Source organism: Macrobrachium rosenbergii, chromosome 40 (assembly GCF_040412425.1).
Source record: "Macrobrachium rosenbergii isolate ZJJX-2024 chromosome 40, ASM4041242v1, whole genome shotgun sequence".
Classification (NCBI taxonomy): Eukaryota; Metazoa; Arthropoda; class Malacostraca; order Decapoda; family Palaemonidae; genus Macrobrachium; species Macrobrachium rosenbergii.
This window is the reverse complement of record NC_089780.1, coordinates 26,337,657-26,361,073: the sequence shown is the minus strand read 5'-3', so window position 1 is coordinate 26,361,073 and position 23,417 is coordinate 26,337,657. Positions and strand designations below refer to the sequence as shown.

Here is a 23,417-nt window from a genome sequence, read left to right as displayed (position 1 = left end):
GTAGACTGAATAATGCAACTGGTTCTTTAGGTGTCACAAACATTCTAACAAAAACGTGTGTAACATTTATGTAGGTTATCGAATTTAAATTTCTACACTCAGACGTAAGATGGCCTAACTGCAAATCTAAGGAATAAAAAAATTAAGATATAAGAAAAGTAAAACATGAATTAAAAGAACATCGTGTGATCTAAAGTTGAAGTGAAAAAAATTGAAGAGCAGGAAAATTAAGTGTTCGTCTTTGATTAAAATTTAACGAAGTATCTTGACATATTCGTCTAAATAGAATGAATGGGTTGTGTTGTATATTTGTAACAACATTATTTGACGTTTCATTTTACTTAAACAGATATATTTTGCTTTACATAAGATATGGATAAATAAAAAGATATTCTGACCGCAAAATAAATGAATGATTGCCAGGCCTTGTTTGGCAAAAAAGAGTTCTGTTTTTAAAAAAACATTATTTGAAATCAAAATTAAGATTTATGTAAGAATTTAGCCGGACTGCATTATTCAAACCAAATCTAATTATAACGTAGGTGAGGGAAGGAACATCACGTGAGAGCTTTAGCTAATTCAAGAACCTTATAACACGCCTGTGACTGTGTCTGGCCACTGGCCAACATTTTAGAAGTCCTCAGACCATGTGACTCCGCGTCTGACGGAAACTCGTTTAGTAATTCAGTTCGTAGTAGTTCTGTGCAGGAACTTGTTCAAAGCCATCATAAGCTCGCGTAACCTAAACTCGACAACGGCAAGACTCCATTGTACTTTTAGGTGAGTTCTTAGTTGAAATGTTTCTAAGGTAAAATGAATTAACCCAAATGGCTAATGATATAAAAGTTACGTAACTTCCCTTACAAACTAGGCCTACTGGGAATTGTACGTAGGCTACATGTAACACACACACACACACATATATATATATATATATATATATATATATATATATATATATATATATATATATATATATATATATATATATATATATCAGTGTTTATCTTGTGTTGATCTTGTGGTGTGGTGCAAGGAACCCCGGGGGGTTACCAAGTGATTTTGTTTTACGTAGGCCTAAGTGTAACTGAATTGTTTACAGCATAGTATACAACGTACTCTCAATACTTGAGCCAAAGATTATTTCGCGAAGGCGTATTCAAGAATATATTGGTATATTTTTTTTATTAAACCCGTCGTCTTTTGGAAGTGAAATTAGTGTGTTTGGTGTGTTTTGAACGAATCTGCCCTTCAAAAACATCAGGAACCATTTAGTTTTTTTTTAGTTAAACTTCCCATCGCCCCCAACACCAACCATCGATCTGAAGCACCCTGGTGGGAACCGGAAATGGGGCCGCAAAAAACAAGCTATTTGCGTTGGTTTTGAAAGTCGGATTAGTCCTATTTTTATTTTGATTTACAGTGCCCCAGGTTAGGTAAGGTGCGAAGCCTAGGGGGAGCTAAGCCCCCTGGTCAGGTAAGGACTTAGCGTCACAGATTTAGTTAGGTTAGGTTATGTTAGGTCGCAACAGTATTCGTCTTTATTCACAATGCTCTAGGTTAGGTGAGATGGGGATGTCCAGGGGATGGTGAAGGACCCAGTACTCCAAGTTAAATTAGGTTATGCAAGGTCACAACCCTATTTTTTCAATTTACAATGCCCTAGATTAGGTTAGGTGTGGGATTCAGGGTGATCGACAAATCCCCTACCCCCACCCCGCCCATGGCCAGGTAAGGGACTGGTTTCTTAGGTTAGGGTAGGTTAGATACAACCTTTTAGTTTGCTCATTTTGTGTAGTCCTCCACTCAGAAACCCAGTTTTCCTACCATTTTCCCCTCATAGTTGTGGGATATAAGGAAGGGGTTCCAGTACCTCTAAATCAACCCATTTGCAAAAGAAATGAACGTTAGAAATGTTCAGAACATACATTAAAACAGGAAATCATAATTTTAACTCTGGAAGTCAATTTTGGTGTAAAGTAATCATTTACCATTAGTTGATGGGTTTTGCTAGAATTTTGAAGTTGAAATTTATGTTTACCGAAGGTTTTTGGGGTGTTTTGATTGAATCTGATTATCAAAACTGTCGTAAATTACATGTATGATTTGGTTCCCCCTACAGAGAATTCTGAGAAACCACCTTGGCGCCCCTAGACTGACGGCTGGGCGGGAGGGAGGGGTTAACTAAAAAACGAATAATTTTCTATGGTTTTGAAGGTCACATTGATTCAAAACATAAAAAAAAAACAAGAGAAAAACAAACTTCACCTCTACGGGCAGACGGGTGTATTTGTGAAAATTTACCAAATATATAGCTGGAAAGGTGTGGGGTTAAGGCATAAAACATGGTGCATCTAGTTGGCTAATCTCTAAAAATGGACTTATTACTAAGGAAAGTTACGTAGAGCAGGATTAGATAGGACTTTATGGGACAAGAGGGGACTTGTGAATGGAATGTTGGTTAGATGATATTTTCATATAATTCAGTGCCTATTTATGATGGCAATGAAAAATTTCAGAGACCTGTGAAATAGCCAGAATCTCAAATAAATGGTTACAAGGATTGTAGAGCAAAGTTGTAGACTCATACAGGTATCCAGTGCAAATCTTACTGACACGGAAAAATGAAAGAAAATGAGAATCGTCGGCGAAGCACCAAAGATGGAAATGGACAAGATAGACATACTTTGCATGGAGGGGTTTTTGACTAAACTTTTCCTAATGTAAGTGAAGAGCGATTGTTTATTATGTTAGTGAAAAGTGGGTTAACTTAAAATACATTTTCCGCAGGGGATATGTGGAGTTAGAATAATGACAAATCATCATCATAGACAAAATGGAAGAGAATAAATTAGGGGAAAGGGATGTAAGTCAAGAATTTGATGAATGCCAATAACATCGTAAGCTCAACAGGGCAGTAAAAGGAAAGAGGCAGTGCATTTTGTCAAAATAAGACAAGAGATTAGTGATGCATATTAGGAACACACCGGTTGCATACGCCTTTTCATCAGGTGCATTTTCCCTGTTGTTTTTGACCTCGACAAATATAAATACCCATTCACATCCGAGTTAACTTGAGAACTACAAGTTGGGAATCAAACCACAGACGTTGCACACGAAATCGTCTCATGCTCTACCACCGAAATATGACTCCATTTCCCTCTCCAGGAGCGGCGTCAAAGTAAAGACAGCACAGCAGTCAGTGCCACATTCATACTTTAACCTCTGGATTGTGGATGAATTCCCTTTAGTGTAAACTTCCACAATATTAGCAGACTTACATAACTAAGGAGAGGGCTCCATAGCAGCCAGTGTGTCAAAACACCCCCACATACGCTACCATTCATTCCTGCCGTGCGCTCAGTCTCAGGCTTCCTTTCTGTTAAGATATATATATATATATATATATATATATATATATATATATATATATATATATATATATATATATATATATATATATATATATATATATAATGTGTGTGTGTGTGTCTGTGTGTGTGTGCGTGTCCGGGCGCTCGCAATCTCAACAAAACTCCAAGCATAATTGCCAGTAAGTCTTGGGCATCCGACAGCCAACACGCTCCTATCAACCTCACTCCCGCCTTTTCATTATACCATCTACCACATAGCACTGCATTAGACCATTATGCAGTTAATGCTGTGTCTTATCTATACTTTTGTAAGGTTCAGTATCACGCAGTTTTCTGGAAGTTTTGTTCCAGCCGTGACCAAATTATCCATGATCACAGCATTAATCTTTGGTGCCGCCGTTCAATTAGCTCATTGGTCATGCCGTTTAAAATTTGTCATAATTCTTACCATCATTTGTATGAAAATCTTCCCACCGTATAGTACTAAATACCCTGTAACTTCTAACACCTTTGACCTTGTCTTATGAGAAGGTCAGTACAGTTTTCTAGAAGTTTTATCGAAGCGTTGGAACTTTAATTTATATTAATTTCCAAGCTGGCTGACATTGATCTAACGTCAACGTTTTCCTTATTTTTATTTCATTGATCTTGTCTACATTTCTTTGTTATTTCTATTGTATAATTTATTTACTTTTCAATCTTTTTCTGTATTGCACTCCTGTGTCTATGGGGTCTTTGATTTTAGCATATTGCAACTCCAACTATGTGGTTTAACAAGGAAACTCAGACAAAAATAATAATTGATCTCATTAAGCTTGTCTTTAATGAAACAATGTGAATAAAAATCAGTAAACTGCATTCTGTAAAAAAAAAATCGATAATTGAATAAATAAGAAATTATAATTCGTTGCTCCAGAATGCTATAAGCACAAGGGATACCAACAGGGAAGTAAACTTAATTATAGAAAAAGCAAAAGAAAATTATAACTGGGATAAATAACAAAGCAAAATAAACAAGATGAATAACAAACTATGAAACGAGGCTCTTGTCGGTTTGTTGAACAAATGAGCATTTGCACAAAGTTGTGTTATTTGTCCTTGATATATTCTGGACAGTGATTCCTCAATTTGGTGCTGCACTAAATTAAAAGTAGTTTCAGATTGCATGTGTAGGAGGGACAGCTTTTTCTGCTCAAATCTTGTAAATACATGCCACGATAGTATTGTTCACAGACGTCGAATGGCTTATGGGTGAATAGTCATTTTTCCCCGTAGGAGGCTAGTGCCGTCTATGCACTGTAGGCATTACTTTAGGTTCTTTGCAGCGTTCCTTTGGCACTAAAGCTGCGACCCCTTTCATTCATTTTACTGTACCTCCATTCATATTCTCTTCCGTTTTACTATCCACCTTGTCCCTTTCAGACCTTTCTATTCTCAATTTCCGTTTCAGCGCTGAATGACCTCATAGGTCCCAGCGCTTGGTCTCTGGCCTAACTTTTGTATTCTTCAGCAGCGGACTCCATCTTGAATTTCTATACAAAAAACTTGAGTTAATTTTTTTTTTTTATCCCCGATCTTAGTAATATTATAGCGCCGTTGTTCAGTCAGCTCATTGTGCATGCTGTGTAAGACATTTCATAATTCTGATGGTCCCTTGCATTCAGACCTTTCCAGATTATACCATTCATCACTTAGTACCAAATATGTAGTTGAGTCTAGCAATCGAGCCTTTTTTTCTGGGACGCCCAGTATGCTACCCCACAGTTTTCTACTGTATAAGGTTTATTCCTATTGTGACCAAACTGTGGAACGAGCTTCCTGATCCCGTAGATGAATCTAATCTGGGAAGATTTGGTTGTAAAGGATTATTAGAAATACGAAATTTCTTACACAGATGCACAGCGAACTAGGGAGAAAGATTAAAAGACATACCAGCATTTCTTAAAAGTAAAGAGGTGTATTGATTAGATGTGTATTTGTGGCGATCGTGTGCTGACTCCCATCTCAAACTCTGGAATAGTTTTGTCATAAGTCGAATTAATTTTGCCGTCTCTTAATGCTGACTTGTGGCACAGACGTAAAGTGAGTTCACTGTGACAAACATCCTTTGGGCTCTTCTTTAACTGATTCCCGTAGGGTTGTAGTGCCATCAGTGCATCCCACGCGGTGCACTGTAGGCATTACTTAGGTTCTTTGCTGCGTCCCTTCGGCCCCTAGCTGCAATCCCTTTCATTCATTTTTTACTGTACCTTCTTTAAGTTCTTTCATTTTGCAACTGCGAGGTTTTCCTCCCGTTACACCTTTGAAAACTTTTATTTTAATGTCACTTTCAGCGCTGAATGACCTTATAGGCCCCAGCGCTTGGTCATCGGCCTAGATTGTATATTCTTTCTTTACCTGACCTAGCTATATTTGCTTGCAACACAAGGCTGCCTGTTTTCGCAAACTGTTTCGTTTTCTAGTATCAGGTTTAGTACTATCCAGTTTGCTAGGAGTTTTATTTTGGCTGCAACTAAAGTGTGAAACAGTTTGCCTAAGGAAGATGTGGAGTCTTCCGATCTCCAACTGTTCAGGCAATGAGCAAATTCATTCCTGCTTTCTGCTGACGTCTCTACAATTTAGTTGTATCGGTTTTATATTCTGTTCCCTCATATTTGTATCGGTTTATATTCTGTCCCTCATATTTAGTTATTTATCACCTTTTCCTTAACTTGCCTCTCTCTGCAGGCTGATTTCCCTTTGGAGTCCACTTGGATTTATAATCTGTAGTATTTGGAGAGTTACCTCCAAATTCCAAAAAATCCATTCATTTGTTTTGTACTCCACTTCCTGAAGGGGTTTCATTGCCTTCCACTACCATACAATATTGTTGTCACTTCTATAAATTCCCCATTCATGTGTGTGTGTGGACTCCAGCAAGAATTAGAAATACTTCAGGAAAATGAGTTATTATTGGCAAGTTCACGGTATTTTGTTGGTCTCGGTGAACCTGGACATTGACATTTATTGAGGTCTCAACAGTAAAAACATATTCCACCCACATATGCAGTAAAAAGTCTAGATATAATTTACTTTGCAGTTCAAAATATCAGAAACAGAATCAAAACAGCCCTTAGTAAATACAACAAATTAAAAACTAAATTTGTATTTTCCCAGGGGATACAAACCAGATCCTTTAGATTAGTTATTGAACTTGGTATCTAGGCAGTTAGCTGGTGGTGGTGTAGGGTGAGTAGGGGATTACCACCCACCTTCCATCACTTGTCACTTCTTTAGTTGCAGGAACAGTGCGGGGCGGTTGAGGTGGGTTTGAATGCCTCGTGGATGATGAGTCTTGGAGCTTTGACCTCCTAAACCTCCACAATCGGAAAGATTAGTGATGCTCCCAGCAATGAACTGGTCTCCAGCAAGAGGCCACTTTCAGTGAGATAACTGACCAGTGAAGAGTCTGTCATGTTTCTTCTTCTTCGAACAAGGTTTGCCCACTGGTGAGCCAGGAAGGTAAGGGCCTCATCTCTGGACTCTGACAACCCGCCAAAGATCACTACATCATGGGACAAGATACCCGTCATGGCAAAGTCTGTCAACGTGTTCAGCTGTAGGTCTAGCCATGAGTCAGCTTGGGGAGAAGGCAAGGAGAAAGACTCCAAAGCATTCTCTTCTGAAGCAAAGAACGAATGACCCTCCTGATGGAGTCTCTCCAGAGGGAGGTTGTTTGTCAATCAGCAGACTGATGAGTCCAGCTGTAGAGAAGTAGCCTCTACATCTTACGTTAAAGCAGTGTTGGGGTTGGGGGGGAAGTTTGCTCAGTCTGCTGGAGGTAAGGGAATTCCAGACCCACAGGTAAGGGCATTATCTTCTTCAAAACACCATGAGCTATGACCAAGGCAACCTGATCATGGGTCACACCTCAGGAGCATTCCCTGAGTGAAGCTCCACTGACATGACTGTTGGCAGGTATGAAGCAAGAGTTCGCCTCCCCAAGGCTATTCCACTCACAAAATAACTTCTCCAAAGGGCTACTCCAGCTCTGCCTGCTGGGGTTCCCAAGGAGAGCGACCCTCAGGACCCATCAGATCACCTGGGGCACAAGCTTCACCTTCTCCAGGCAAAGGTGTCTTGCCAGATCTCTGATCCCTGGCCTGCTCTTGGTCTTGTTACATACCAGATGAGCCTCTCACCAGAGAAGGCACAAGAGTCCCAGTGGAGTTGTCAGAACAGAGTTCATACTTGGACGTTGCCAACCCCCTGCTCCTATACTAACCACCAAACTTTAACAAAGGGAGAATGGTCACGCACACCACCATCCCCTGCACCTGTGCATGAATAGTGGCAGAGACCAAAGTTGACCCCTCCCGAGTTGGAGTGCTTGGACTGTGTGTGTTCCAAAGAATGTGCATGTGCCAAGTGAGGTGCTGGTGGTGGCTCTTCCCTACACACTACAAATGAAGAGTGGGAACTTTCCCTGTCGCCAGAATGACCACAATTTAGACCAAGCACATGCAGTTCAAATGGGTTGCGCATGGCCCTCTCTCAGCAACTCCCTTGAGGCGCATGTAGATGGGTCGTTTAGGGCAGCTATGCGACCAAGCAAGAGGCTTTTCCAGTTGTGAACCCGAGAATTCACTGAGGATGATCGTGCTGTTCTTGAAACGAGAAGCATTCATGCGAGGGGTCTACCTGGACGACTTACATGAGGCCTTAGTACTTCCCCTTCTACCTACGTAATGGAAGAGAGTCTGTGTGCAAGGACGACAATGGTGATGAACACTGCAGCGAGGAGCGCCGAGCAAGCTCATTCCCTATCATCTCACAAGTCTTAATTGCCTTCTGCACTGAAGGGGTGGTCAAGGCCAGAACCAAAAATGATACACCAATCATGGGATCTGCTCCTGGTAGAAATACTGAGGCAGTTGCAGACTTTATGAAGGTGGGACAGGCATTAAGCCCTTCTGTAATATTCATTTAGGGCAATATTTTCTGCAAGTACTTCAGTGATGTCTTAAGGGTACTTGAAACAACAGTCGGCGAGATTGGGGGAGAGTCAGTTGCTAAAGGAGTAACTAACAACTACATCTTTGGTGGAGAAGGCAAGGTCAGGCTTTGTATCCCTGGTACTTTCCCTCCTAAAAGGGTTAGCACTGCCAGTCAGTGGTATAGGGATGGTAGAAGGCAAAAGAAAGGCACTGGAAGGATTTGATGGCATATCCCCCCATCAGAGATGCCAGCTGCTTGCCAAACTTTTCCCACAATCACACTCCTTAAGAGGGGATACATGTTTACATGACTTTCCTCCAAACAAAAGAAACAATACTAATGTGGCTCAACCGTTTGGTGACATGAATCGTTCCCTCCCAAATAGTGTTACTTTTCTCTGTATTGCAAAAAAAAAAAAGAACAAAACAGACAAACAAGCAGGCAAAGAGGGTAGCATGCTACTTATCCAAGTTTTCAGTAATAATTCAGGATAAACAGTCAAGCAAAGCAAAGCATGTCTGCACTATCCGGTAGCTGATGGAAGGCGAGTAAGGGGTATCCCCCTCCCCACCCCTACCTTTTTTATTAAGTTCAACAGCCGACCCAGCTTGTGCTGAAGGATAATCCGACATACAAGGTGGTTTGTAGTATTGTAGGAACATAAACCATTTACTATATACCATACAGTAACAACTCACCTTTGGTAAATAAATTACTTGCTCTTGTAATATAAATGACAATCCACCCAACACACTTGTTGGGAAATAAATAATTTACTCTTAACATATCAGTCCTTGGTAAATTCAGAAAGCTGTTTTTTATTAATTCCTAAATAACAAATGTGGGATTAGCAAAACAAGAGCAGGAGCTTTTCTGTTTATTTTGTTGAAAAACAAAATTACAAGAGTGGAATGAATTCTCCAGTCAGGACCAAATGCTCGTTTCAAACAATCTTTGGTTGTAAACTCAAAACTTAATTAGTTAATAAAAAGGTGGAATGATTATCACCAAAAACCTTCATTCATCCATGAAGATGAGACAACATTTTATCCACAAATTGCACCGAAAGGGCCTCTTCTCTGCACCCTGACTGGTACTGAAAGCGGCTATTTACACACAAGACTAAATTTTCTTTACCCTGTTAACAGTACTACCAATATTAAGTTAAAATCAATTTTAACAATTGAACTGAATCTTGGGATAACTTAGGTGAGGGAAACCATGACGAAAGCACAGGGTGTCCCAAAATATTGAACGAGATGATTTGTTATTGCGTACAGTATTTTCTGGAACATGGGGTCAGACATTTTTAAAACTATGTACAGTACAACCTAAAATAAATAACGACTCCTTAAACTGTTAGCTTTTCATCTTTTTTCTCATTTTTTTTAGAACCTTCTAATTTTCTATTGGAATAAAAATACACAGAGACGATTTACTTTGTAGATTCCTCAAGGTAGGCTATCAAATCGGCTCTTTCCTTCTTCTTCTTTAAACCGGCGAAGACCATTTTAGTTCCGGGAATATACTTTTTAGGATTGGTCAGGTAGACGTCTAAAGTGTCGGCTCCCCAAACAATGCCCTTGGACTTGTTAGCATCTGTGTAGACGTAGCCAGGGGCCTTGCCAGTCTGTCTTCCGAACAGACCGTTAAGGTTGGGGCCTGTCTTGTGTTTGCCGCCTGCTTCCACAGTGTGGCACTGAGCACATCTCTGCACAAAGATCTTCTTGCCCTTCTCTACGTCACCCATGTTGTGGATTCTGAAATCGGAGAAAAAGAGCATTAGTTTGACTTATTACTTTGAGAGCACTGTGAAAATACCCGACTCCAAATTAATATTTTTTTTCCATTAAATATTTTAACACTTAATAGCATACATGTATTAATAAATGTGATTTACTTGTTTTTACAGAAGTTTCAAACAATATATCCAATAAACAGTCCGTCGTGTTCAACATGAATACCGCAATTAGTACAGGGGCCAGACCTAGGAATACCGTATAATAATCAATGGGCAGCATGAGCAGACAACGAAGATTTGAGAAGCCAAATATTTTGGTCACAACTATAGAGAATTAGCTAGAACCAATCAATAAGTACCATAGATTGCACGCCCATGAAAATTACGTATCCCGCGTTCAACCATTTATTGACACTAAGGTAGTTCAGCTTCCTACAAAAACCTTTCATTAATGTGCAAACACTCTCCAGTCATTACAGTCTTCTCTTCTCTTTGCCCTTTATGCCCGAGCTCCCACCATCTCATGGACTTTCCTACAGGTCTTCATCCTGTTACTTCAACATCTGCTCAATTGATCACCTGTTGTTCTTTCCTTCTCATAACATGTCCAAACTATCTAACTCTGAAATCTCCAGTCTTTTATCACACCACACTCCAGTCATGAAGTTCATCATTTTATGGTAACTACCTTTCCCCTCCTTTGTCATTTCTCTTGTCGTACAAGACTCAGAACCCGTAGCAAGTCTATGTTCTCTCTACTGTGCAAGTCTATGTTCTCTCTACTGTGGGTTATTTTTATTTGCTACTTTATACTTGCTGTAGCCTCACCCTTTCTTACTGTTCTCTCAACTCCTACTTTACAGTCCAGCCCTCCCCCGCCCCCCAACTCCAAATGGTGACAGAAATCATCTACTTATTTTGAGACCTGCTCATGTACCACAACAGGGTTTTCAACTCATCCCTTCTTCATTTGCCCTTGTAATGCATTTTGGGTATCCAAAATCTCTTATTCCAAGTAAAGTTTGTATTGTTGAACGGCCAATTTCGTGACTACACTTTTCTTTGCTAGTTTCCCAGCTTTGTTTTGCTTGCAGATATTTTTTATCTTCTCTCCATTCCACTCTTCCACCTTTTAACGCTTCCATCACCTTTTTGTCATATTCTGCTATTAACACCAAGTCATCTGCAATTTAATAGCTCCCAGAAGTAACTTTTTGTTTTTGCACTTCTCTGTAGCTTATCCGATATGATAAAGAGCAAAGGGGTCAGCACTGATCCCTGTTGGACTCCAAAGTTATTCTCACTGTTTTTCCTGGTATAATTGCTATATTGTACTTACTCTTAATCTAGTGTTATGGCCAAGTACCATCTCTACCTTTATGAATCTTTCTGGTACTCTGTATGCACAAATAAATGACCGAAAGTTACATTTCCGTCACAGACAATAAAGAAAAGATAGTGGACGCAAGACTGCCTTGACAACAATGCCTTGAGCAAACGGACGAAAACGTAGGCAACAAAGACGAATAGCTCCTGCATAATGCCTTTACAAAAGACAACCCATCTACTCTCTTTTCTTTTCCTTCACTTTCACTTTGTTTGTTTTTTTGTACAGCCCTCCACAGGGATAATTCCCTCTCTGGCGGGCCCTTGTGCGTTTTCAAAATAAGGAGTTTCTTAAATTTTATAACTGTCTTTCATTGTTTTCTCGTCAGTGTCGTAGCTCCTGCAGAGTAGGAGGGTCTTTAGTTCCTTTTTAAATTTGCATTCTTCTTGTATGCTCTTCACTTCATGTGGTATTTTGTTGTATAGTCTTGGTGCGCAGTGTGCAAATGCTCTCTATCTTGACTTACAATTTGTTCTAGGTTCAAATAGCCTACATGCTTTACTTGCTTGTCTTTCTTTTCTTCTCGCAAATATTGTAAATGGATAAACCTGTTTTCCGTAAGTTTACAGCATTATTAACAAAAGCACAGCACTTACTGGCCAGGGCTGAAAAGACGAACGAGAATTTTAGGGAGAAACTGCTACTCCGTAAAGGAGTAAATGCACACAGACAAACTAGTGAGGACTCCAGAATGAAGTGAATGCATTCTGAAGAGTTGCTCGGTATGCAAGATGATGGAAGTAAAAATACTGATTTCCCATAAAACCTACTGTGGCACAGTAGACTAGAAAGAATCACGTGCACGTTGCAAATGAAAGACAAACGGCGGTAACGTCAATCTTTCTTAACGCGGTACATCCTAAGCTCCCATTTTCTACTGAGGTTCAGCCAACAGGTCCGATGGTGCAACGCCAGCCAGTCCCCTCTGTGCAACCTGGTAATTTTCCTAGAATATTAGGCCGACACTGGCTTGAGAAAGTTGGGAGGAGATTCTCCTTGTTTTGCAATGCACGAATCCCTTGTTGAGGTACATGCAATGCGGTAATCAATACTCGTAAATCCGTCCTTAGCGTATTTGTGTTTTACAGGAACTTAGATTGCAAATTGAAATGAGATACGGAATCGAATATGATGATAGTCTAATTGCACGAAATTAAACAGATATTAAGAGAAATACCATTACTACTACTACTACTACTAGAGAGAGAGAGAGAGAGAGAGAGAGAGAGAGAGAGAGAGAGAGAGAGAGAGAGAGAGAGAGAGAGAGAGACTGGTGATTTCTGGTTACAACTCTATTACACCAAATAGCATTCTACATAGTCTACATATTCCCAAATTACAAGTGTAAAAATTATCAATCGTCCCGTTCAATTTTATTATTTTAGTTTTCCGTTTGTCATGTTTTGAATCGCTACGAAAACATACTGTAACCCTCTAGCATGCTTTTAATGTTATTCATCGATATATTTCTTAATTTTCCTATTTAATCTTTAACAAATTACGCAAGACTACAACTCTTAAGAGAAATCCAAACGTTATCAATTTAGCGTTCATTTAAAGGGGCCAGAAAATAATCTACATGACTACTCGTACACACACACACGCACACGTTCGCACGCGAGGTGTTTAAACGTTACTTGGGAAAAACTAAATTACTGCACTTAAATAAATATATCGAGGCAGAAATGAGTAGTATACCTTGAATGGAATCCAAATTCCACCGAAACAAGAAACCTTTTGGCAACTTTTGACATTACGCATTGGCAACCTACCCCGGCATCTGTCTGACGAGATCGGCCATGACCTAAAAACTGTGTACTCTAGCATTAGCCTGGTAAGGAGAGCCCATGTCAACTTTCATTTAGGTGAAAATTAAAACCGATAAGTAAAACAAACTATTTCAAGCCGCTCTTATAAAGTTATCACCAGATTAAACAAGAACATACAACCCCGTCTGGGGACACTGTACGCATGCTAATTGCAACATATTAATCCTGATATGAATACAGATTGCAACTTTGGCATCCAATCCTTTGGTACTCACTTTCTCGCAAACACTGTGATAAGATATGCAGCAGCCGGTTACGACCCTTTGGTGACTATAGTCTCATGCCCAGCCAATGAACCGGTGCACGAACGAACTACTCTCGCTTTCGTTCTGACGTCATGAGCCGAATTCATGAATGCCATACGATGCCAAACTGGAGTAGTAACTTTTAAGAAAAATAGATATTAATCCCATTGACAGTAATCATTATATACAAAAGAAAAGCATCACATCAGAAACTGTCATATTACTCAGCAGTGATACTACTGTTCTAAGAAGGCGTTCTAGACATCCGGTTTTCACTGGAAAATCCTGCCTTGCGTCATGCTGTGACGTAGTTGCCTATCTCCATAAATTCCTACGAACTCAGTTCAGACCAAATTTTCCTGGATATTCTTACAAGGCGTTACTGAGAACCGGCAGACTGAATACAAATTTTCCCCTTTAAACAAGAACTGGCAGATTTACAATGGATATTGGCTGATTTAAAATGGATATTAGCATACAACACACTTTCCTATATATATATATATATATATATATATATATATATATATATATATAATGTATATTTCTATACATACATATATGTGTGTGTATACTAGGAAAGGCGTGTACATAAGCATGTACATTCTGCATGCATAAATGCATACCAAGTCATGCTATTCTGTACTTGAAGGTTTGGAACCGTCAAACCCCGACCAAGCTCAGTGACACAGGGTCTATGGTTCCCTGGGCAACAGCTTCCTAACATAAGACTTATTATTTCATCGTTAGCACTACTCCCCAGCCCTCAAACAATGCCTGCTGAAAGACTATACGGCATCCCAAAATAGTTCACTCACACTTTCGCATAATTCACAAAAATTTAATACTGATGTTATCAGTCACCTCGAGGAGGGCATTAAATCACACAATCACTTTACATACATTACAGCAATGATGATGTGAAAGATAAAAAAAAAAAACTAAACTCAGACTATTTACGTTGCAACCGTGGTGGTCTTTATAATCTTATCACTGTGTTAAAAACTCTGTGGGGGAGGAGGTTCCTTTGTGTTCATTACTGCCAAACGTTATAAAAAAATATTACATGGTGATATTAAATATACTGCATTGCCTGAATTCCCCGAATTATCAATTATCTGGTCACAAAACTTAACCACAAAAATACAACTCGTGTATCAGTTATATATATATTTTTTTTTTTTTTTACACATGGGAATCTTCTGCGAAAGGTGTCTTAGCATGTTACGGCTACTCTGGCTACTGAACAGCTGCTCAAGATGATCACAATAATATTTAGAGCATCATTATTAATAACCTAACCTATCTCTACACAGCAGAGCCATATTTCAAAGAAAAGTATGACACTGTACTATGACATGATACAGGAACTGCTAAGACAACTTAGGTATTAGGAACAGGATTTAAATATCATCTAGACATTTAAACTAATTCATAAGCACTGTACTTTTCAATAGAGTCTATAAGCATCAATATCTTCTCCAGTTCAGTGATATAATAGAAAGAGGCACTGAAAAGGAATTGCCTTGGTATCCAAAATGCCTGAGTGTACTCTACAAGGGAATTCAATAAACTGCTTCTGAACCTTCTAAAATCTTGCAGTTTCCTGCACAGCAAGTAATATTTGTATGCAGCAATGGCTGTTGAGTTTTTCCTTTCTCTGGAACCACTTCTAAATGGAAAAATGGCCTAATGTAGTTATATATATATATATATATATATATATATATATATATATATATATATATATATATATATATATATATATATATATATAATTCACACACACACACATAAGATATGCAGAAATGATAAAAGGTTATTTTTCCTTACAGAATAGATATCCCAAAATGATAAATACCTCATTAGTTACCACTGGATAGCATTCTGCACACACACACACACACACACACACACACACACACACACACACACACACACACACACACACACACACACACACACACACACAGCCTAAACTACCCTCAGTGTATAAGAGCTTTGGTCTTTAACATCTTAATCCTAGTCCACTTAGAAAAAAAAAATGAAAATCATCGAGCCTTGCCATAAGGAATGAAAAGTGCAGTTACACACTTTTCTTGAAGTGCACGGTGAAGGCTAGCCAGAAACAAAAGTATTTAGCAACTACAACCAATATCTGCACTTATGAAAATCATTTCATACAGCAAGGAGCTACAAATATACTGAAAAACATACCCCTCTATAGATATACACAATGAACAAAGATTTTTTGAAAATCCAACACCTATCTTGCACACAAAAATCTAATTACCTCAAAAATTCGATTTTGGTACCCTAGGCCAATGGGGATTATACAAAACGTTTATTATGCACCACCAGTTCAGTAATTTCTAACCTCTAAGTTATAACATCTCAAAGAACATGATATCGTGAAATGATATTAACCGATTAATGTTAATCACTTCTAAAAATACGGTAAAAGAGAAATAAACACACTGCTTTGCATTCTCAAAATATAGTAAAACTTGAGTGTCCTTAATCCACACCATATTTTTCATTCTCTCTCAACCATACTACATTTCCAATAAATAAAACGAAAATGAGCCGGCCAAAAAGGTCTAATATATATTATATATATAAATATATATTATATAAAAATCCAAATTGACAGATGCCTGGTAGCTATTACGTCAAACCTGTTCTGTGGGTAGGCTACTATGGCTACGCAACCAGACTAACCTTACTAAACCGCAATTATGAGACTTAACTGACGAAAGATGATAGATGCAATTCGATTATGGGCTAAAAGTTATAAGTTCATTAGTATGTTTACGGTTTCAACTTCCATTTTCACACTGCAGTCCAGAGGTACGAAGCCGGCTTGCAGTGGGAAAATTCATATTGCATTAGGCTAGCTGACGCAAACCCGTTTTTCTTATTCATACACATCACCAAATAAACGTTTTCCTTTCACAATAAAGCCGCGAAGTGCATCACACGAACTTATTCGAAATTTAGAATACGGTATTCATTTTCCTACGGGGAATCGTGTCTCGGTACACCCCTACGTCACCTCCATTGCCTTTCACTATCGATTGCACCTCACCTCGTTATTTAACGTCGGTTTTCAGCTGAGGACTACCCTGCCCAGAACTTCCCAGACCTGTGGCTGCAAGACAAATGCACAGGGCGAGATAAAGACCACTCAAAGACTTCCTTATAAGTGACCCATATAAGAGCGTATTGATTTTCAAGAAGCGTACCACCGGACTACAGCTGATCACAAGATTTCGTCATCACTCCCATCATCGTCCACATCGACCTTGTGACAGATCACGTTCCTTTAGGACGTCTAGCCCCTTCTCCCATTAGTTTTCTGGACATAAATGCATGCAGGTAATACTAAGGCACCATTTGGGACTAAAAGACAGAATATTTTCACACAAGTTTCTGTTAAAATACTCACTTTTAAACAAGAGGTGAATGGACGTGCTAACGTTGGCTCTGCGGTCCACGCGCGACAGGGATGAATGCAAAGCGGAATCTGGGGACGACTTTCTAAAACCGCTCACCATTGGTCGAGTTTAATGGGCGGTCCTTGAAACCTCGCCTTTGATTGGCTGGCCTTTCCAGAGAAAACCTGGAGCGAAACGAAATACTAGGTGTTGCGTAAAGTTTTATCGACATTGAAAATTATTTCTTCTCTTTTATTGAGGTTATTACATGACTATAACGAAATATCTGTCATGTATCTAAAATAAACAGACGAAAAAATCATAAAAATACTATGCAAGTATCTTACGTAAACCAATTGCATAAGTCGTTTTCATCCTCGTTGAATTATGAGTCAGTCAAATTTCATGAATCAGTTTGTAAGTCATTTTCCGGAATACCACTAATTTTATATATACAATATATACATAAAATATTGCAGAGTACTTGCACTGAAGACATTACTAAATACTGTACAATTGCACGATGAAGCGCGGTAAGTTTAAACATGCTCGAACGTCTTGTCACTTTTCAGTATCGAAAGGTGAGATAAATCCACAACGAAGAAAGAAGGATAATCCCGTTGTGTATTCTGGTAACTTTCCAGTTACTAAAAGAGCTATAGGACTATGGATAACCTCTTACTTTTCCCATTTCTGTAAACAATTCGATTATCAGTGGTAATACTTTATATATTTTTTTTCTGCGACCATTGACTGAGACGGCTGAAAGCAAAAGCAAAAGCATTACTGGAAAAGCCACAAATGCTTGGACAAAAAAGCTGATTCTATAGAAATCTTGTGAATTAAAGTCAACGGCATTTACTGATTTTCACTTCATGGAGTCAGAGATTTTGCTTCGAGGTAGCCGTATTCATAATTAAGGGAGAGGAGGAATGCATGAAAATGTCGAAACAAATAATAAGTTTCCTCTCTTTTCCTACTCACTACGGCTGACTAACTAAAAAGTATTTAATTAGGACCAAGGCGCTCTCGGTGTTGAAACCACCGTCCTTGCCACTGCTAAAGAAAGTTAAATGTGGAGTTATTTTTATTTACAGTACAGCAACGACAAAAAAAGTCATGCTCTCTTCGGACCCAAACGTCCCTTCCCCAAACGCCGCCCAACGAATTTTTGCGGAAAAATCTAGCGACCAGACACAAGAGTGCTATGCACTTGCAACAAAGTCATCCAGGTTATCCAGCCATTAGCAGTCGGATCTGTAGTAACCATTTAATTGTTCTTTCCACAAATTCTCGAATTATATCCCACTTAACATTAACCTATTTTCTCTTTCCACAGCCCAACTAGTGTGTGGGTGGTTTTGGGGAGGGGGGCGGGTTAGCTCGCGCATGTGCATACACTTTCACTCATAACACTTACTATGAATAAGTACCAGTATTTACTGTACTTAAATAATTCTAGCAACCTCACACCTAAAGGTTTGCTACGAAACCGTAAAGGTACACCCTTATATACGCCAACAGAGTAATATGTGCGCTACCATCTAAGTCTCACTTCTTCTGGAATAGCCTAGTGTACTGGGATTGTTTGAACCCTAAATAATATGTCTTAATGTTTAATGTATCCAAATGTCAATGCGCAGTCATCTTTTGAATTTTATGAATTAAAGTTATCAGTATTTGCTTTATGGAGTAAGATTTTGCTTCGAGACCCAGCCGTGTTGGCACCTGAGGGTAAGGAGGACTTCATAAAGGTATGAAAACGAAAAATACGCTCTCTTCTCTCCTACTCACTACAGCTGACCAACTAAAGAGTACGCAATTTGGACCTAGGCCCTCTCGCTGATGAATCCAGCGTCCTAGCCACTGCTAAAGAAAATTAGATTTGGATTTATTACAGCTAGGATGGAAAGCGTTAAGCTCTCTTCGGACCCACCGACTCCCCCTCAACCACTACCAAGAACCCCTGCCCAACGGATCTTTGGAGAAATTGAACGACCAGGCGCAAGTGTCATACACTTGCAACAAAAGTCACCCAAGTTATCAAGGCCATCAATCGTCTGATCATTAGTAATAATTGAATTAATTCTTGCTATTTCCACAAAATTCCCAGCTATCAACCTACTTTACATTGACCTATTTCCTCATCCTCTCTCTCTACATCCCAACTATGTGCGAGCGCGTGCATATACACACACATACATAAATATAAATGAGTACCAGCATTTGCTGAGGTTAAAAAAAAGGGGTCCTGTGGCTAGCATCCTCACACTTAAAATCTTTTCTTAGTTACTAAGAAACCTTGAAATATAGGCTACCCTTATAGGCCTGCTTCATTAAAAAAGAAAACATCATTATGAAATTAAAAACGAGATAGAATGGCCCAATATGTACGCTGTCATTTAAATCTCACTACTACTATTGGAATAACGGGCGTGTTTGAACCCTAAATAAGATATCTTAATTTCTAAAGTATCCGGATGTCAATACGCAGTCATTTCTCAGATATTACTCAGCAGAACAGCTTTTTAGTGTGCAGGGAAGAGAGAGAGAGAGAGAGAGAAACTAGGCCACCACAGCGCTCGATCGAAGGGCAAGAGATACCATGAGGCAACGTTTTGGTAAATGGGGATACTCGTGATACAAATGCTGTTCATTCGAGCAGAGCGCGATGTTCCTGTAAAGTTGTAAACTGTGAGTGGTTGTTAACGAAAGTTTGTTACCGCGAAAGCATAGATTTAGTCTTGAGATGTGCAGTAGGAATTAAGATCACATATGGACTATTACATCCGTTATAACCTAGTTTTCGTGAACAGTTCAGGCTATTGGGAGATTGCCACGCCAGATATTTTTAGTTTTATAGTGAATCAAGTGCCGATGCTTAATAGTGAAGAAAGAGGATGTTTTCTGTTGTTGTGTTATCTTTGGTGACGGGTAGACTACCATGTTTCTTAGAGTTATCAGATATTTGTAGGTGAAACGACTTGGAACCGTTTCATTAAAAAAAAAGCAACGAGCCTCTGTTGACCAGCGCAGTGAAATATGTTCTTGTTTGTTATTAGACTGGGATGGGTCACAGCCATGGTGGAAAATGTTTGGGAACAGTAACCACCCATAAGACTTGCCGAAACTAGAATCACACCCTCCAAGGTGATAGGTGATTACTGACCTTCTTGCTACCCCTGGAGCAAGAGCCCTTGCTGGCATAAGACCAGCTAAATCTAAAACAACAACAACAACATCATTATATATATATATATTATATATATATATATATATATATATATATATATATATATATATATATATATATATATATATATATATATATATATGTGTGTGTGTGTGTGTGTGTGTGTGTGTGTGTGTGTGTGTGTGTGTGTGTTTAACAAGACATGACCTTCAGACCTAAATAGACAGTGTCTGGATGGTCAGTGGATGAAAGGTGGAGCCACATTCTCATCACGAAGCTTTCTATGGCTGAGTAGGTATAAGGTTACATTATGATATATTGGATATGTATATTTAACATGCTTATGGAAAACCAAGTGTCTATACAACTGTGCATATGCAAACATAAATTTCCAAGCGTTTAAGATAGCATACACTATTGTATATATAATTCTTACAGTGTCTTCTGTTACCGTTATCCTTAAACCTCTCACACAATCCTCTGGAGACTTTCCCTTATTCATCCGTCTCTCACACACCCTGGTCAGCCACTCAATCACAGTTTCACCATCGTTCCGCAAGGTCTCACGCAGTCCCAACAACTGGTGTCTTTTCACTTAAGAGACTATTAACAGCCAATCTTCCATCCACTACAGTCACTTTCCACAAAGATTCCCTCACCCCATCCACTTCTGCATGATGTATATTAGACAAATCCTCCAAATACTCACTCAATGAACCTAAACTGCTAGACAGTTTATCTCCATTTGCATATTTTACTCTGAGATCACTTTGCTCATCAACTGTTCTTTCTCTATTTACTTCGCTGTAGAGCATCTATTTTCCTAAAACCCCTGCTCACCTTTGTTTTATACATACATTCTTTTTTCTCTCACCCTTCCTCTTATACCCTTTCAGCATCCTCTTGTATTTATGAATGCACTCCCTCCCTCCCTTCTGTCTTTCAGTTGAGTCTCGCATAATATTCTATTTTTCTTTCACCAAACTTCTCATTGCCTCATCCTACCACTCACTATTATTAATGCCTTTTCCCACCTTCCTTACCACAAAAACTTCTACTGATCCGATAACCATATCCTTGAATTTTGCATAACCTTCATATACTTCTTCAAATTTAATTACTTTTTCAGGTTCAATTCCCGCCCACTTAGTCTTCCACTTATCAGTTGTTCTTCTCGGCATTACATCCATCAACTTCCTTATCCATCATTTCCAAACCAATACATAATCTACCACAATTTTTCTTGCCTTGGGAACTAAGTGCTTCAAGCATCAAGACCCCTTCCAGACATTTCAGAAGATTCTCCTCATTATTATTTACTTCAGGAACTCCACATCTACCCACAACACTGTCTCTCATTCTGTTCCCTGTCGTTGCATTTGGGTCACGTAGCTAAACCATCTTTTCTGTGTAGCTTCCAACTGAAAATTGTTTGGAACATCAGCTATAAGAAAAGATTCACATCTAATTTCATGCAGTCTTTCTATTGTAATTACAGAGGAATTACATTTCACTTTCAACTCGTTTTTCAAAGAGTTCACCGGGAAGTAATTCTACTTTCTTGAGATTCTTTTTTGTTGATGAAAACTAACATATCTGTACTTTATTTAATTTAATTTACAGGAATGCGGCAGACAATAGGCAGGTTCATCTGAAAGCTTAGCATAGGAGTTGCCGACAATTAACTCCCAACTGGGAAGCTGACGATCTTGCCAGTGTGACAAACCGATTGGACTCTTCATCGTAAGCTTGGCTTATGTTCGTAGTAGAAAATCCAAGATAATTTCTTTACGGTGTAGAAATATATTCTTGTGTTTTTTCTGGGTAAGTAACTCATCTCTGTAAACGAAATAAATGCAGAAGTTTTGTTTACCTTCATAGTTTGCATGCAGTATTTCATGGAAAGTTAAGTACAGCTTTTCGTCCTTCTCTTTTGGAAGGCAATCAGCTCTTCATAAAGCATAGATGTAGCTTTTTTATTTGAAAACGTTATAACCATTAAAAGTATTTCTTAATTATACTTTTATTTTCCTTTCTGGCTTCAAGACCTTACAGGGCAAACAGACACCAGGACAAAAAAAGCCATACTTCTTTCACTACCATTACTTCAGAACTACAGAACGACATTTTAACGGGGTTATTGAAGATGCTGCGATATTATGAGTACTTGGAAACGTTCTGTTTGCATATTTTCCTGCTTGTTGATTTAACTATCTTTGCTCTCGTAAGCGTACTCTGCATGTTAATAGTTTGTTTCACATGACTGATTTAACATTTTAAATGATAAAAATTAAATAACTAAAATTGAAAAGTCAGACTTTTCCTGTTTACTATGAACTTTAAATTCCTCTTATTAACCATCAATTTTCTTTAATTATTTTTGTTGCTAGTAAACCAATGCGACTCAAATTCAAGTTTGGTGTAAATGTTTTCCGACGTATAAAAACTATATTTAGTCAGTTACTGGATTTTTCTTACAGACAACCAACATATACATATCCTGACATGAACTGAAGGTCAAGGTTCCTGGTTCCTAGGCGCGCACTCCACAAACACTCTCTTGGGTACTCTACAGTTCGAGTTCGATGCAGAGCTAATTTAACTTGAAACACTTTGATACTCTTCCGTATTGTTAATTACCTTGACTCTTTTCGAAGTTTACCTTGACTCTTCGAAGTATTTTAATCGTCTTTACCTTTACTTTCTTTAGGACTTCACAAATTTTAGTATTTGTTCCTTGAACATTGCCCTTTTTTGCGTATAAATGTTTGATATAATTTTTGACAAGTATACTCTTTAATGTTGCAGTTTTTCATAATCAATTATTATCACCGCTTCTTCCATTTCTAATAAAAAGGAAAGGTCGGGGGGGAATGAAGTCATGACTTAACATTCGGGCGTTGGAGGCCAGGAGGATTGGTTGAGCAGTCTTTCGAATGCTTGATTTGAGAGTCCGGTGTATTTGTGTCATAGTGACATACTGCCTCATTTCTAGTGTTTCAGTAGAATTTACTGTTGCAAAGGACCACGAAAAAGATGATACATCTTTGAAGAGATGCTTTCCATAGAAATTGCGAATGGTTATATGCCAATAAGCAAAAGTATATCCTAATAGAATTGGCTTTTGACAAATTTCTTCGCCAGAAGGCTATAACAGTAAGTGCATTTATTATGTTCATAACAAATTGACCTAGAGTATAGTAAGAGACCTTGTAGTATGCCCGGTCTAGTCGG

The 23,417-nt window shown here is 38.7% G+C and overlaps 2 long non-coding RNA genes across 2 annotated transcripts; one reads left to right on the top strand and one right to left on the bottom strand.

Annotated features, from left to right (window-relative positions):
• Positions 1–551: 551 nt before the first annotated feature.
• On the top strand, positions 552–22,198 carry LOC136826272 (uncharacterized). Its single transcript, XR_010849577.1, has 2 exons — positions 552–780; positions 21,807–22,198. It is a non-coding gene; the product is annotated as an uncharacterized lncRNA (long non-coding RNA).
• Positions 9,216–16,815, bottom strand: LOC136826271 (uncharacterized). Its single transcript, XR_010849576.1, has 2 exons — positions 16,642–16,815; positions 9,216–10,111 (listed from the first exon to the last, which is right to left on the bottom strand). It is a non-coding gene; the product is annotated as an uncharacterized lncRNA (long non-coding RNA).
• Positions 22,199–23,417: the final 1,219 nt, after the last annotated feature.